Source organism: Tachypleus tridentatus, chromosome 9 (genome assembly GCF_004210375.1).
Source record: "Tachypleus tridentatus isolate NWPU-2018 chromosome 9, ASM421037v1, whole genome shotgun sequence".
Classification (NCBI taxonomy): domain Eukaryota; kingdom Metazoa; phylum Arthropoda; class Merostomata; order Xiphosura; family Limulidae; genus Tachypleus; species Tachypleus tridentatus.
Window position 1 is genome coordinate 40284307 of NC_134833.1, and position 18446 is coordinate 40302752.

The window sequence follows — 18446 nt, forward strand, 5'->3', positions numbered from 1 at the left end:
AATCAAAGCAAAGAACATGTAATAATATTTTAACCACATTATCTGCCATATCTGTTGCTTATCAAACCATCTGGGATAGTGCAGAGTAGTGGTCTACAAGCGTAATCTTTATCATCAGATGCTTTGTTTGTTTGTTGTATTTTACCAAACATTATTTACTGTAAACTCTTTTCTTATCGAATCTTGTTGTTTTTTTTCACCTTTTTGCGGCTACGGACCATTTTAATTGCATCTGTTTTCATGTATTAAAATCCCAGTTCTTTATCATGCCCATTATAATGAGATTATTGTTAAGGACTTTCGTTGGAAATATTGTACCTTCACAATTACAATCAACCAAAGCTCTTAGCATGATATTTTTAATGAATCACTATACAATCAAGTTATTTTAAATAAATGTCGGTGATAATAAGAGAGAATCACAAAAAAATTATAACAAACAAAGATTCACCTTATTTTTTTGAAAACGAATGATATTCATTATCTTCTTTCTTCAGTGAGGAAGACCCTAATGACTCAGCGATAAATCTGAAGGTTTATAATACTAAAAATCTGGTTTCAATACCCCAGTAAATAGAGGGAACATAGCCCATCGTATAGCTTTGTGCTTAATAACAAACTAATCAGTGGTAAATGGAGATTTTTGCCTTTCAAATGCCCTCCTGCTATTAGATATTTTAACTTTAAGTTACCTAATTTTGTAATGTAATTGTTTTATAGTTATTAAGAATAAGTTTAGCAATTATATTGATTAGGTGTGTGTTTTCTTATAGCAAAGCCACGTCAGGCTATCTGCTAAGTCCACCGAGGAGAATCAAACCCCTGACTTTGCGTTGTAAATCCGAAGACATACCGCTGTACTAGCGGGGGGTATATTGATTAGGATAACAAGCATGTTGGTTTTAATAACAGGTATTATTTAATTAAGGATCAGTCTTATCATAATATGATATACATTGATTTGTTAGGGATAATTCCCTCTTAAAATTCTTCTCGATCTAATTGTTTTGAATATGGCCTGGTGTGGCCATGTGGCTAATGTGCTCAGACTGTGAATCCTGAAGCTCGTGGCTCGCGTTCTTACGTCACAAAAAATTCGCTGTGCATTTCGAGCCACGGAGGGAATATACTTATAAAGATTAAAGCCTAATCACGCATTATTATTCGAAACCTCAGAATATAGATGACTTAACCGTGATACAAATAAACTGAAACAATTAATTATACGGTTGTGTAAAACGCTGTGTAAGTAGACTTCATTTTAAAAGATCCTAAGCGTACGGTTTTAACATATTTTTCTGTTAGGTAGTTCTACATCTATACACCAGGAACTTCGTATTTTCTGATCTACTTACTGGAAACTTTTACTCTTAGATAACTATTTAAATTTGATCATCGTTAACCGGACGTAAACGAGTGATTAGCGTGACGGGCTACGTATCTGAAAGTCCAAGACTCGTCACGGTGCCGCTGAACACGCTCCGAGGTTTCAATTGTAAGCTTTTTTAAAGAGTGACAATCAAGCTTGCCATATGAAAACCAAAATATTTTCTTACATAACATTATTAAGGCTACTTCCATCAAACTTATCATAATTCTGAATGGGATATTCAAGATTACTTTAAATTTATTATAATTAAAACACAGTTGCCATTTCTTCGTCCTTCTCACCAAAAAATCAAAATCCCTTTGTAAACCAGCAGCATCCTTATCAGCAACATCGTGAAAAGTAATGTCGTGAGTTAATTTAAATAACCACCTCATGATCATCAGATATAAGCTTTCCTGTATTACCAGTTAAAGGCTCTATCCCAATCCTAACGTTTTGTAACATTTAATATATTTGAAGAAATCCCACTATTAAATTATAGATTTTCAGCCACGTTTTTTATATACTTTTTAATTTAATAATTTCTTTGTTGAACAGCTGTCCTGATCTTCCATAAGCCTACAAACCTGTCATCCTTACAATCAATTCAAACTTTATATATTAATAATATATATTTTTTCAGTTTCATCATTTATATCCTTTGTAAGTCTGTTTGTTTGTTTGTTTGTTTGTTTGTTTTAAAATTTTGCACAAAGCTACTCGCGGGCTATCTGTGCTAGCCATCCCTAATTTAGCAGTGTAGGACTAGAGGGAAGGCAGCTAGTCATCACCACCCACCGCCAACTCTTGGGCTACTCTTTTACCAACGAATAGTGAGATTGACCGTCACATTATAACGCCCCCACGGCTGAAAGGGCAAGCATGTTTGGCGCGACTGGGATGCGAACCCGCGACCCTCGGATTACGAGTCGCACGCCTTAACACGCTTGGCCCCTTTGTAAGTCAACCTGATTTTCTTATTTGCGGCCATCCGGTTTTATATAAGAAGCATGCTACACTAAGTATTTAGAATTTCTTTCCACATTTGATCAGAATTTCAAATTAATTTACTTGTTCAACTCACAGCAGATAATTTTTGTTTGATCTCTTCAAAATTTGCATTTATTACAACTTGGAACCAAAATGATATTCCTTATCTTCACGCACAGCAAAACATGAAGTCTAATTGAGAAATGATTACTTGCACCCAAATGTTTCCTAATCTTCATCCTATCAATCATTTTTTAATTCGAAATTAAAGATAAACCTGAAACAGCATTGTTTTTAGTAAGTTTTTTTGACCAATTACTGAGAAACATCATTTTGAACGGTTTTGAAAAAATTTGTCTCTTTCACAAATTGTCTCTAAAATTACCCAATTTATGTGTCTAAAATTAAAATCTACAATAATCATAATGTCGTTAACAGTTGAATTCTTTATCTCGATGCAGAATTCATCATGAATTTCATCTGGTTGTCTGTAACAAATTCCATAAAAAATGAGTCTCCTCTATTAACCACTAACGGAAACGTAAATAGATCAAACCTTATTGTTATTATGTTTGATATCCTCAACTTGAACGGAATATCGCTCACATTTTGTATTTATAGTCTTTTCTTACGAACAGAAATTAGGTTTAAACTCTAAATGTGACATCATTTATCTATTCGTAAAATTAAATTTGATGTTATCAACAATTTGTAAGTGATTATGAAGTGTTTCCTGAAGAGCTCTCATGATATAGAGCGCAAGGTTCATCATATTATCGAGCAATTTTGAACTCAACAGCAAAACACATGACTATTTTGGTAAGTGGTGAAGTATCCCATCAGATCTGTAAGTCTAGATGTGAGGTACATAGATGTGGAGGGCTCAATCAGGTATCACTTTGTTATACTGTTTTCTTGAACCGAATAGTCATTAAGGTATTTCTATTCTATCAAAGTGACCATCCTCATGTTATGGCCATGCTAGTTTCCATTATTTTTGTACTCCTTTCTCAAGTCACTCTTCTAATATTTTTAACTTTACTCAGAAAAGTCAGTATTTTCTGTTCCCTACCTGATCTTGCATCGTTCTTCTTCTATTGGTTAATTTTTTGAGCAACTGGTACGTCATCGTGGTCATTTCCTCACCTGCTACACTTGTAACACCATGGACGTTTTGATACTTTACATGTGTAGGCAATTTTGGAATCCAACCTCTCTTCAATCTTGATAAGAAAAAATAACTCTCAAGAGACACGTTGTTTCAGCAGTTTCTCACTGGTTTCACAGAGTTCGGTAATGATGAGAGTTCCAAAGGCAATTTATTATGACAATGCCATAACCATTGTCTGAATCGAGATACAACTTTTGAACCTTACTATGAAAAACAAATGATAATTTATTATGACAATGCCATAACCATTGTTTGAATCGAGATACAACTTTTGAACCTTACTATGAAAAACAAATGATAATTTATTATGACAATGCCATAACCATTGTCTGAATCGAGATACAACTTTTGAACCTTACTATGAAAAACAAATGATAATTTATTTGGATATTATACAATTGTATATTGTCATACAACTCTGAGTTCCTCATAAATAATGTATAAGGCTTATATATTACCTTCACAATACCCTAACATTTCTACTGCTGTTTAAATAAGAGATTGCTTCGTAAAATGATTTTTATTGTGTAGATCAGCAAGTTATATGATAATTACAACGGATATAAAGTCTGGAGGAACAATACGTGTCAGAACTACATTGTGACATTGTTAAGTGTTACGTAGATTATTTATGTCATCAAAGATTTGTAGTTTTGGAAATGTATTGAGCAACCTTTTCCGACGTAAAATATTCATATACTTAGATCATAAAAGAGTGTTTAGATCGGGAAGTTAAACTTTCTAAGACAGAATTATCTCTTGTATTTAACGCTATTGGAAAACAAACGAAAGTGCATCGACTTAAGATACCAAGCCCATCCAGAAATAGACCTGCAGCAAGTAAACCAGGCGTGGTAAAGAAAAAGTGTGGAGTTTCTTTATAGGTTAGAAGCCTCAAACACTAAGGACATTGTGGAAAGCTGTCCACGTGCCCCAGGCAACGCTATGCAACACAACCATAAAGAGTCTCCATCAGAAAAAAAAAGAGGCCAAAATCATAGGAATTATCAAGATAAGACTCTTTCTATCATACTTTCCCTTCAATTGTGTCACACCGTAATTAGCTGGAGAATGGAACGCCTATTTGTGCTATTCCATAGGACGACATGTCAGTCAAGTTGCCAAATACAGCACCTATGGATTTCTATGTTACCAAAATGTTGAAACGGACGCTGGAAAAACGTTGTTTTACATTAGATTGCTTAATAAAATCAGGCGCAATGGAGTGATGTACTTTTACAGAGCTCTTTATAATGGACACTGCGATGCAGATCTATTGTCAAGATGATGATCGTCAAACAGAACGTTATCGCATGTTGCAATACAGACTTTAAGGACTTGGGGGGGGGGTTCCAACTCGTTTTAAAATAACGTGCTCAACCTCTGTATAAATAAACAGTGGCGTCCAGAACATATAATCTTGGTTTTAATTGAGAATTTAAAATAGTAGAGCCTCATAAGTATTTCAACATATTTTGTATGTGTGTTTGTTTTCAATTCGATTATTAATTTGTTTTTTTTTATAACAAAATAAGTTCGAAATTTTCACTTTTATACATGAAAAGATTTCGGAAAAGTTCCAGATTATCAATTTTCAACAGGGTCCCCAAATACAGTCATGTGAAAAAGTTAGGACACAAAATGAAAGCCTGTGTATTTTGTAACATTTTTGGATATATAGATATGTAATCTCAATTTTAACAATACTCAGAGATTATAGGAATATAACTAAAACTGAAGAAAAGACTTTTCAAGATCTTCTGTAAATGTAATTCTATAAAAATGCATATTCTAACTGAGGAAAAAGTTAGGACACCCCCACATTTATTCCCACTTAAAATGGCTCAACTCACACACAGGTGTATCACACCAGGTGTACATGATTAGAAGATCGTTACTCAGCACTTTGAGTGAGGCCTGCCCTATTTAAATTTCGAACATTTAGTTTGGTGTTATCCTGACTGTTGAAGTGAGAGTGAGCACCATGGTGAGAGCAAAAGAGCTGTCTGAGGCCTTCAGAAAGAAAATTGTAGCAGCTTATGAGTCTGGTAAGGGATTTATAAAGATCCCAAAAGATTTTGAAATCAGCCATTTCACTGTCTGGAAAATAGTCAACAAGTGGAGGGCTTTCGAAACAACTGCCAACATGCCCAGGTCTGGTCGTCCAAGCAAGTTCACCCAGAGAGCAGACTGCAAGATGCTAAAAGAGGTCTCCAAACATCCTAACATGTCATCATAGGACCTACAGCAGGCTCTAGCTACTGTTGATGTGAAAGTGGATGCCTCTACAATCATAAAAAGACTGCACAAGTTTAACTTGCATGGGAGGTGTGCAAGGAGGAAACCTTTGCTCTCTAAGAGAAACATCAAGGTCAGACTGAAGTTTGCCAGAGAGAATGTAGACAAAGACCAGGACTTTTGGAATAATGTTCTTTAGATAGATGATTCCAAAATTGAATTATTTGGACACCAAAACAGAGGACATGTTTGGCATAAACCAAATACAGCATTCCAGGAAAATAGCCTCATACCAACTGTGAAGCATGGAGGTGGAAGTATCATGGACAGCTCGCAATTATAGAATCCAGCATGAATTCTATTGTGTATCAGAGGGTGCTTGAGGATCATGTAAGACCATTTGTACGAAAATTAAAGCTGAAGCGGAACTGGACCCTGCAACACGACAATGACCCAAAACATACCAGTAAATCCACCAAGGACAGGCTGAAAACTACGAAATGGAGAGTCCTGGAATGGCCGAGTCAAAGCCCAGATCTTAATCCCATTGAGATGCTGTGGGGTGACTTGAAACGGGCTGTACATGGAAGAAACCCCTCAAACATCTCATAGCTGAAAGAATTCTACATTGAGGAGTGGGGCAAAGTTTCTTCAGACCGATGTCAGAGACTAGTAGATGGCTACAAGAAGCATCTCACTGCAGTTATTTCAGCCAAAGGGGGTAACACTAGCTATAAGGGGTAGGGTGTCCTAACTTTTGCTCAGTTAGAATATGCATTTCTGTAGAATTACATTTACAGAAGATCTTGAAAAGTCTTTTCTTCAGTTTAAATTGTTTAGTTATATTCCTATAATCTCTCAGTATTGTTGAAATTGAGATTAAATATCTATATATCCAAAAATGTTACAAAAATACACAGGCTTTCATAGGGTGTCCTAACTTTTTCACATGATGTATCTGGCAAAACATATCTGATATGAAGTTTGTACAAAGCCGTTATGACCGGTGATGTTGAGCTTATCGAACTGCAACAATAACCAGGCCGGATTATAACTAGCTTGTATACTCTAAAAAACAACAACAACAGGATTCTCCTAAAGAATGAGCAAAATCTTTTCTAACGGTCATTGACTATGTTTTCTGTCCGTGATTTCCATTTTCTGACCGTTATTTGAATGGGCCAGTTTCTTATAAATACACAGACCACATACGCAAAGAGCAAACTTGTAACTTCTTGTTGAATGTCTTGGAAAACTTATTTATCTAATTTACGAAAACAATTAATCAATAAATGACGTCTGCCTATTATATTTTCTGAACATATAACGCCGCTCTTTAAAAATATATTTTGTATATGAATAAAAATTATGTTCTTCTGCTGTGTTTTTGTTTGTCTAATTTGGTACGTTCAACACACAAAACTATTTGTATATTTATAATACTACTCTACATATGGACCACCTAGAGGGACACTTACTCTATCTTAGCTCGGTGCACCCCCTTCCCTACTGAGAACTTGACTTGTAATATTTCACATCACTTTTTAATTTTATAATTCGCATCCCGATGTGAGTATAAGCAACAATACAGTTACACGGCATGTAAAGTGTAGAAACAAATTTTCGAATCTGCTTATGTCAGAAATTAAGCTAAAATTTATTACAGTTTTAAAACATACAAGTTATTCAATGAAATGGACTTGTAATATTATAACGATTTTTTTAATACATTGTTTAAAAATAGTGTTATTCGAATGGATGTTTAAAATATAGATGATAATACCACGGAATGAGATCTTCATATCTTTTGTTTATTTTTGTTAAGCACAAATTTCAGCAATGAGTTACTTACCTGTTACTTAGCGTTATAAGTCTTCAGACTAGTGTTTGTAGTTACGATTTTTTATATATTTGTAGTTATAATTAATGGTGTGTACCTTTAATTTTAGTTACTTGTGGTTATTAGTTTAATTTAGTTGTAGTTATAATTAAAGTTAACTATACACGATCTTAGTTAACTTAGTGGTGACGACCTTGACATCTGTCTGGGTAAAGTAACTCATGGTTCTGTGTTAATTAATCATACTTTCGGTTTAGCTACATAATTATTTTCTGTATTTCTTATACATTGTATTCACATACACAGGGATTTCAGTCAAACCGCTAATCTCCCAACAAAAGTGGATGTGTGTCTGATAATAAAATAATTTTCCGTACTTTTATCGTTACTATTACATTATTGCTTCACACGGCGCTTAATTACAGTTATACATATTAGTCATTGATAAAATTCCTGTACATTAATAGGTATTTTTCTTATAGTTAAGAGAAAAACACTGCTTCAGCCTGTCTGTTCAGCTACTGGGTAGAACAGCGTAATGCCAAACATGGTTGATCCTTGGTGAGAAAATTGCCGTATTTTACGCCTTGTAAGATGCTACATTGTGGAAACCGCACCGTAATCATGGAAGGACAATTCTAAGAAAAAATATGTTGATTCAGCAACCAACACTTTGATGTAACCTTTTTTCAACCTATTGAGTAAATACAGTCAAATACATCGTATTTTTCACAGTATATGGACAATATTGGTTAAATTGAATGATTTATGCTGTTGAAAATACTTGTAGTTTGTAAGTAATGAGATTACGATCTATTCTGAGTATACCTCTTGTCTTAACCCGTCACTTTTGTCTTGGAAGATGCATGGAGACTTCTCAAAGTATTTTTAAAGAAAAAAGTGCGTCTTACAAGGCTTAAAATACGGTATATATCGTAAGTGTCGTCTTTTGGCTGTACATTAATTTAATGTACAGGTAAGAGTATAAAATAACATTTATAAAACTAGGTTAGGCGTAATAACAGTATGGAATTTGTGATGACCTTGACCAAATACATTTCTCTCTCTTACATACCCTTCGATATCAAGTTTAGAACAACGCTCAGCCAATATAAACCTCGTACTTGTTTTTAGATTAACAATGGTGAAGAATTCTTTAAGCCATACCGGGTTTTTCTCTAGAAGTCAGATCGATTTATTTAAAAGTGAACTTCCTGGTAAGATGAAACAGCTTTTTTTTTTAATTTAAATTAACAACAGTTTGTCCAATGACATTTTATCTACACTTCCAACTCATCTTGCCTGTTCTTGAGTTCCCCGAATATTTTTCTCCTTATCTGACATGTCATCCAACTGAGTCTGTTTGTTTTTTTTAGCTAAGCCTGTCTCTCTTGCTTGGGTGTGTTTCATCATGACGTAACACGGCTCTTAAGATAGATATATTTTTGTTAAATTTCGAGCAAAGCTTCTCGAAGTTTATCTGCGCTAACCGTCCCTAATTTTGAAGTGATTGGTAGCTAGCTTGTCAACACCACACACTGTCAGCTCGTGAGTTTTGCAGTTGAAGAGTGGAATGTAACCGTCACTCTTATAATGCACCTACGACACCAAAGAGCGTACCATGGAACCTCGAAATCTAGAGTCCAGTGCGCTAAACATTAGGTCGCATTCAGCCTTTAAAGGTAGACATATTCAATAAATAGTAAGAAATATTTTACGCATCTCAGTTTCCACAAGGATAAAGTTTTAGGTTACTACATGTTTCAAGTTTGAAGCCTTTAAGCCTTCTAGTTCAACTTACTTTTTCATTTCTATTTTCATTTCCAGTTTTTATTAGGGTTTTTTAATTTAGTTTCTAGCATTGTAACTGAAAGAAGTGAATGTACACACACAAGTATATATATATGCAACTATTATGGTTGGTTGAACATAAATGTGAACACGCTGGTTTACATGATTGTTTTTTATCTGTATGGGTTCGAGTAGTAAATTGTTTTATTTATTAAATGATAATAAATTAAGTAAAATTAGTATATACCATGCATGGCCACGTGGTTAAGGCGCTTGACTCGTAATCCGAGAGTGACGGGTTCGAATCCCTGTTACACCAAATATGTTTACCTTTTTAGCTATGGGGCGTTATAATGTGACGGTAGATCCCACTATTCGTTAGTAAAAGAGTTGCACAAGAGTTGGGGGTAATGACTAGCTGCCTTATCTGTAGTCTAAAATTGCTAAATTAGGGACGATCAACGCAGATAGCCCTCGAGTACCTTTGCGGGAAATTCAAAAATAAACACTATATCTCCTGCTGGAACATTTCTGAACCAAAATCCGCGATTCAGTCTTACAAAGTGCAAACACCCGATTATGTACTTTCGTTCTTAAAACAACGTTTCAAAAAGACCAAGGCTTGATATTTTAAAAATGGTTGTCTGTACTTAACGACTTTAAACATTTGTCTCTTGGGTCCTTTTGATAAAAAGTATATTATCAGTGTTCATTATGCCCCAGTGGCCATTACGTAATAAGATAATTCTCGTGCACGTTAGTTTTAATATTATAATTGCTAATCAAGTAATATTTTCCGACATGCGAGTAAAATTATTCATGAACAGGACAAAACCGTCAAGAGGCCATTCGATTCATTGGTATTCATGAAAAGTACAAACCTACTGAGTACAGAATGCGATAAAATAGTTACTTATTTTATGTGAATCTCAACTGAACTAATTTTTCTCGAAGTTTCCAATACAAATTTATGTATGCATATATATATATATGAATATACATTAGTATAGCATGCAGCAAAACTGAAATTTTTATGATAATTATATATTTTAAAATAGCTTATGTTATGGTGGTTGTCACGAAAACTGTATTTATAGATAACTAATGTATTGTTGGCTGTGGTGTATTCTAAGTTATTTCAGTAAATGCACAGAAGGTTTAATCCCGTTCTTCGTGGTGTCAGCAATTTAAATATTTACAAAATATGTTAATTCAAATATTTCGGTGTTTGGTCAGTATTTTTATAAGTACAAGGGGTAAAGCTGATGAAATAATATATATATATTTGTAGTTAACACTTCAAAAAATCCTGAAGAGAAAATAAGAAAAAAAAAGTGCTGTCGACTTCACATTTACACGAAACTACTGCTGCAGAACATACGTTCCAATGACACGTGAACGCCCCTGTCACCCATTGGCACAGCAGTATGTCTGCAGACTTACAATGCAGGAAACCGGGCTTCGATAGCCGTAGTGAGCAGAGTACAGATAGCTCGCTTTGTAGCTTTATACTTAATTAAAATCAAACAAACAAAGACACTGGAACAATAGTTTGTGTTTATATATATGTTTAGCGCGACTCGAGCGCGAACCCGCGACCCTCAGATTACGAAACACACGCCTTAACGTGCTAAACCATGCCAGGCCCAACAAACAAAGACACTGAAACAATAGTTTGTGTTTATATATATATAAACGAAATGTGTGTTTGTTTACACCGTAACTCCTCCGAGTCTCTTGTGCCAATCTCAACAAAAACTAAAATGTAAAGTATGGGAAGTATCCAAAGGGGACTAAAATTGAACTTAATCCTATTTCTATGTTGTAAAGTCTGATGGCTAATTATTCTCAAAATTGAACTTAATTATATTTCTATTTTGTAAAGCTTGATGGTTAATTATTTCCAAAATTGAACTTAACCCTATTTCTATTTTGTAAAGTTTGATGGTTAATTATTCCCAAAATCGAACTTAATTCTATTTCTATTTTGTAAAGAGTGATGGTTAATTATTTCCAAAATTGAACTTAATTCTATTTCTATTTTGTAACGTTTGATGGTTAATTATTTCCAAAATTGAACTTAACCGTATTTCTATTTTGTAAAGTTTGATGATTAATTATTCCCAAAATTGAACTTAATTCTATTTCTATTTTGTAAAGAGTAATGGTTAATTATTTCCAAAATTGAGCTTAACCGTATATCTATTTTGTAAAGTTTGATGGTTAATTATTTCCAAAATTGAACTTAACCGTATTTCTATTTTGTAAGGTTTGATGGCTAATTATTCCCAAAATTGAACTTAATTCTATTTCTATTTTGTAAAGAGTAATGGTTAATTATTTCCAAAATTGAACTTTTTTTAGTAAAGTTTGATGGTTAATTATTTCTAAAGTTGAACTTAACCGTATTTCTATTTTGTAACGTTTGATGGTTAATTATTTTCAAAATTGAACTTAACCGTATTTCTATTTTGTAAAGTTTTATGGTTAATTATTCCCAAAATTGAACTTAATTGTATTTCTATTTTGTAAAGAGTAATGGTTAATTATTTCCAAAATTGAACTTAACCGTATTTTTTAGTAAAGTTTGATGGTTAATTATTTCTAAAGTTGAACTTAACCGTATTTCTATTTTGTAAAGTTTGATGGTTAATTATTTTCAAAATTGAACTTAACCGTATTTCTATTTTGTAAAGTTTGATGGCTAATTATTCCCAAAATTGAACTTAATTGTATTTCTATTTTGTAAAGAGTAATGGTTAATTATTTCCAAAATTGAACTTAACCGTATTTTTTAGTAAAGTTTGATGGTTAATTATTTCTAAAGTTGAACTTAACCGTATTTCTATTTTGTAAAGTTTGATGGTTAATTATTTTCAAAATTTAACTGAACCGTATTTATATTTTGTAAAGTTTGATAGTTAATTATTTCCAAAATTGAACTTAACCGTATTTATATTTTGTAAAGTTTGATGGTTAATTATTCTCAAAATTGAACTTAACCGAATTTTTACTAAAGTTTGATGGTTAATTATTTCCAAAGTTGAACTTAATCGTATTTCAATTTGGTAAGTTTGTCTAGAAAGCAATGCAAATACAGTTTGTGTATTGTTACGATTGTAGTGAAAATTCATAGAAATTTATAAAGCTTAGCCATTTCAAAGCTTTTAATTTTAATTTAAAACTCACTTACTAAGCTATATAGAGATCTTATACCTTTAGTGAGTTCGTACTAAAGTTTAGGTTTTGTCGTATATTAACTTCATTAACTTTTTTATCCTTTGTTATAGCTGTAGAATGTTTAAATCAGGTGTTTAATGCTTGAAAAATACCAATAAGTTGAGGTTGAAAACGTACATCTATGTTACTTGGCATTTCTTTTTTTATGTTCTTTCTCACTCCTAGCGACTCAGCAGTAAACTTAAAATCTATGAGTATCTCTAAACTCTGAGGCTTGATCTCCGCACTGAGGACAGCACATACAGCCAACTGAGCAGCTTTGTGATTAAAAACGATCAAACAAACACTATTTTTTCTTTATTTATTGGTAATGAAATTGAATCATTATTTAGAAAGTAAATCCATCAGTATCATTTAATAGTGATTTTTTAGCGTTAATTATTTATTAAATATAACATTTTTAATAACCCTGAAACTAGATAAACAAACCTGGATAACAAATGTTTTTCTAGAACTAATGTTTCATGGAAATTAGACATATTTTACTATGTGCTTTACGCTTAATTACTGAAAATTATTATCATAGAATAGCTTATTTTTACTTCAGGGCGTTTTCACGAGAACCTCTAAGATATATATAACCTAATATCTACATACACATATATTAGTTTTCATATTCGCGCAGTTATAAAATGTGGAATTGATATCATTATGAGTGTTATACTCTAGGTTGAATATTCAAGGTCATATAGTAAAACGAAAATATTGATTACAGATCTATATTATCTCTTTTTCATACAACTAGAAAACTGTATAACTTCATAAATCTTCTCTTCCCAAAAAGTTAGATTGAAGTTTCACGATCAGTAGAAATCATGAATATCGAATGAAGGACATTAGCGATAAAGGTTTTCGAATTATCTACTTATAACTTGAAAATTACAAGTAAGTAAAAACTAGTCTATTCTTCAATATACTTTTTTTTTCATTTCTATGAGAAAAATATATGAGGCTGATATATAAAGTTCGAACCGATCGTATTTAATTTTTAAGTTAGAGAAAAATGAATATAAAAAATAATAACACGGCACGTTGTATTCTAAACTTTTATCCTTTGTCAGTTCTCCGGTTTTCCCTCCTGTGGGTGTTGTGAAAAATGACTAATTCACATGTGACTGTCTTTGTATATTCTTTAACACTTCGTCTCTTCTCGATCCTGCAGGTGAAACGAAAATGATTAATTCACCTGCATATACACGTTTGTTGAACGTGTTAACGCTTTCAGATATGGATTTCGATTTTGAAACCACGAGCATGTGTTAAACGTTTCTCATGCTACAACTATTGTGCGCTATTATCCCTAACATAAAGACGTTTTTTGTGTCTGTAGTACGAAGATACTGTTAACATGCTTTATCTTCTATTTAATTTGTGAGATTTATGAACACAATGATTCGTAGAAGGAATGATAATTAAAAATTAACCTGAAAAATTAATTTTGTACTGGATCTATAATGAGAAAATTCATGAAAAAGTGAACTTAAAATGGTTAATTTATATTAAGTACATGTACTATACAGAGAGTTCGCAATCCCCTCAGTGGCTCAGCGGTGAAAGTCAGGTTTCGAATCCCGCGTTGAGTGTTATACAAATAGGCCTTTGTGAAGCTTTGTGTTTTACAACAAATAAACAAAAATATCACAACTGAAACAGAACCACGATGCGTAAAATGTTTAATTTATAATCCAACATTTATTACAGTTATTAGCCGCCTTAGTAAAATATAGTATTACATGGTCGCAGAAATTGCATGTACTAAAATTTATATAGAAAGAATTTTAAAATAATTATATCTATTACTCATCTATGCTACATACAGGCTTTGCTACAATCCTAACTGGTAACCAAGTACCGTATATTAATCCCGATCTAAATAGTGTTAGAACAAAAAATACAAAAGAGCGGTAAAAGCCGTTAATGTGAAGTTTAACACCAGATTAAGGTCCACCTAAGTATCACTTAACTATTTTTTTAATGACTCACAAGGAATATTTCACATGCCCTGAAAACTCAATCTTTCTTTCCGGTGACCTTTTTCTTATTGTTTATCAAACAACAGGAATGCAGATCTTACCTTGAATTTGTTGAGGTTGGTGAATTATTCGTTGCCTTGGAAACGTGAAATTATTAGATGCAAAGCCTCTTATCCTCGTGTCCCTTAGGGGCTGTGTCTGAGTCGACAGAATCATGTTGCCACTAGTCCTTTTTCGCTCCGAAACTCTACAAAGTCTCTCTTTTTTCCTCTACACAAATATAGAAAGATTGCTCAAAATAAGTAGGCAGAATATTCATAAAAGAAAAGAGGTAAATAATATGATTTGTGCATGATGTATATTACTTGATTCAGTAAATCTCGTATTTTTAACCTCGGCACAACAGCTCATAGAACGGCTCTCAGTTTTTCAAGTACAAATTTTTAAGTCATAGCTCCGTTATCTCTCAGCTGATTTAAGATCAAATTATAGTTTTGGACTAAAGAGGTCAGGACCTTTCGACTGATGTATTTAACCATGACCAAAGTTTCATAGATTAATTAACTTTTATCCTGCCTAAAAGAATTTCAAGTGGTGCAGCTATTGGTCAAGAATCCTTCTTGTTATCCCAGTATACACAATGAAATCTACACACTGTACTGCTGCTTCCTGTCTGTAATTATACAACTTTTCTACGGACCACTCGAAGAGAGTACACGAAAGACAGATTTAAGAACTGCTAACTTAAATTCAATTGAATATTGAATAGAAACTCAATAACAGATAAAATATTTAACTCTTTGATGTTCATGTATTAGTAAAAGCTAACAAATTTCTTTTGTTTGAAGATTAACAGACCTTATATTTCTAAAACTTTAAATCATCATCTCAGACGTTAAAAAACGGACTGTAAAAGATCTTGGTTGATTTTGTATTTATGTTACTGCTAAACTAGTATCGAATAATACAACTTGAACAATAAAATTAAAACAGATTATTCGTTTTGTTTAAAAATATGTTTTAGTGCTCGCTAGATTTTGTTCGAACTTCGTTTATTTAACTTTTGAATTTAATTTTAGACATCCATATAAGAAAAGGTGTTAATTAAACATCATTTTCCAAAAGTTATTTTCGTTTTTACCTTGTATACTGTTTGTATTGTTTTTGTCTTAATTTTGTTTAAATAACTAATAACATGCTTTTATCTGAATCTCAACAGCTAGACTCAGGTGGCATAAATTGTATTGTACATGACAAAAATTATTCAAAATAAAATTAGTTTCTTGCTATTTCGTTGACTTAAAGCTATCATTAAAACATCTCTAGAAATATTTCTATTTCTGTGATAAAAATGGAGCATATGAAAAGCAAAAGCAGTTAAAAAAGTACTATAATTCTGAGAAAAAACAGTTACTGTTTCGCTTAAGAAAAAGAGAGATTTACATATAAGAAATTTACAAAATACAATACGTTTTAGTTACGCCTTCTCCCTATACGCTACTAAAAGAACATTGCTTGGAAACTCCACAGTCAATACTACTGTTATTGCAGTTGTCGTCTGTTGGTTTTGTTATTGCTACACACTGTAATAGCTCATATTTATAGCTAATTCAGTTATTGTAGCTGCTCCCCCTATAGGTTACTAACCTTCATAACATACTAGTACTTAGGTAAAAGTTTATTAACGTTCCTATCACGTTGTAGGATTGATCTATTTCTTTTCATAAATAGTAACTGACAAAATTTTAGGTAAATCTGAAAATTTTTGTTTCTCTATTTATCTACCAATTGTATACGTACATATACATATATTTGTGTGTGTACTTTCTTATTTATCTGTAAATTAAAATCCTAGCATTTAGGTACATATTATTATACCCTCTTCCTTAAAAGAGTAAAAAATATGCGATTTTAAAATAATTTTCCACTTCACTTTACACAAACTGATAAATTATTACAATAAACATATTTATAATTTTATCAGTCTAGTTGTACATAACGTAAATAATTCAGTGGTAATCTACGTACTTGTAGGTTTTATACAACTACCACTGTATTGTTCTTAGATCATTAGAAATTTCCTAAATAACATGCGTGTCCGTAATTCCAGTGGGTATCCAATAGCAACGCCACGACAACACAGAACCCTTATTTCTTGGTAGGAGAAGGTCTGAGACCTGCAGCACGAGCTTGACCTCAAAATTCGGTATTGTTTCTGAAAAATAAATCGAAAAAAAATGTCATTTTTTGTGTGTGTCAGTAGTGGAGTATCTTTAACTAAATTATTAATATGTTGAGCATTCAATTACTTTCTAAATATATTTTTTTCACACATATAAACAAACAAATAACACTTCCATTTGTGCCGATAAACTGACTGTACCAGGCTAAGGCAGTTTGGTCTTTCAAACACACTAACTAACATTATGAAGATACATTTCTGTTGGTAACCTAACTGAAACTAAATTATTAATCCTCAGTGGCTTTGCTATAACAAACCACTCACATTAAATAATTATCGGTTTCTTCTATTTTAGGTAGTTGTAACAAATATTAAATGAAACTGTTTGTATTTTTGCGCAAAGCGATACAAAGTAAATTTACTCTAGTCTTCCCTAAATTTGAACTGATAGATTATGAAGAGTGCAGCTAGACAACAGCACCTACCGCTAACACTTGGGATACTCTATTCGTATAGTGAGATTTGACAGTTACTCTTATAACGCACTTACGACCTCAATGTACGGAATTTGAAATTATAGTAACGGAGATCGAATTGCGGACCATATGTTTCACATTTAAGTACATTAAACATTACTTCAACCACATCCCGTACAATGAATATTGAAATCTTAATTCGGTTAATATTTTCATCATCTTCATTCTAAAAATTCAGTAATATTTTTTATAAATTAATGTAAACGATACGTATGCTGCATAAACTAAGTGAAGAACAACTGAAAATCATAACATTTCAGCTATGAAGGTTAAAAAAAGTCCTTATAAAATAACGTAAGTAACCTCTCAGGTTATTTTTATGCAAATCAGGCGTCTGATACGTGGTCACGTGATCTGAAAAGCAAACGATTTATTACTCAGCTTACGTTCCTAAGTAAACAGTTAGTAGAAGTCGTTTTACGTCTTAACATTTTGCGAATTTTCACTATTATTATTACTACGAAGAGCGGTAACAGCTGTGTAAATAGAAATAGACCTTCTCACAACCGTCTGCAGGCAGTAAAGGGTGATATAGATGTGGGACGTTGTGGGCTTGAGCACCCACATCCTGCTCTCCTAATCTCTATTTCTATATCTATTGCTACTCGTTTATTTGTTATGTGAGACTGGCGGAAAGAGGTGGAGAATGATAGATGGTGTATTCCCACCGCAATGTGGATCCTACTTCTTAGTCACCTCCAAAACCTAGGGTACATTTTATAATCTCACATTATAGCTTGTACCCTGGAATATTTTCAAATAGCGCAGCGTTTCGGCTTTTAAAAGTTATAACAAATTAATTTATATATTTGAATGTACTAATCACTGATTCAGAAACATGTTAAACGCTTTAACTCATTTTTAATATCTCTTTTTAGTGTCACATATTACTCAGTAATATTATTTGAACACATTTTGAATAGAAATTCATAACAGATTATACAAACAATATTCGGATGGGGGATAATGTCTACAGAAATGAGTTAAAATAAAGCTTGAAAAATAAGTGTGGAAGTCAAAAATTTAAATAACTAGTATAAAATATCGAAATAGTACTGACGAATATTAAAAGTATGTTTTTAATTAGAGTTATGTGAAAAGATAAGAAACCCATTA

At 32.6% G+C, this 18446-nt stretch overlaps 1 protein-coding gene across 1 annotated transcript in view; it reads right to left on the reverse strand.

Annotated features, from left to right (window-relative positions):
* Positions 1-16215, reverse strand: part of LOC143225112 (uncharacterized) — an 86323-nt gene extending 70108 nt beyond the window's left edge. Inside the window, exons 1-2 of the mRNA XM_076453903.1 lie at positions 16083-16215; positions 14714-14882 (exon numbers count right to left, since the gene is read on the reverse strand). The gene's annotated coding sequence lies outside the window, so the exon portion shown is untranslated. The remainder of the gene's footprint in view (positions 1-14713; positions 14883-16082) is intronic.
* Positions 16216-18446: the final 2231 nt, after the last annotated feature.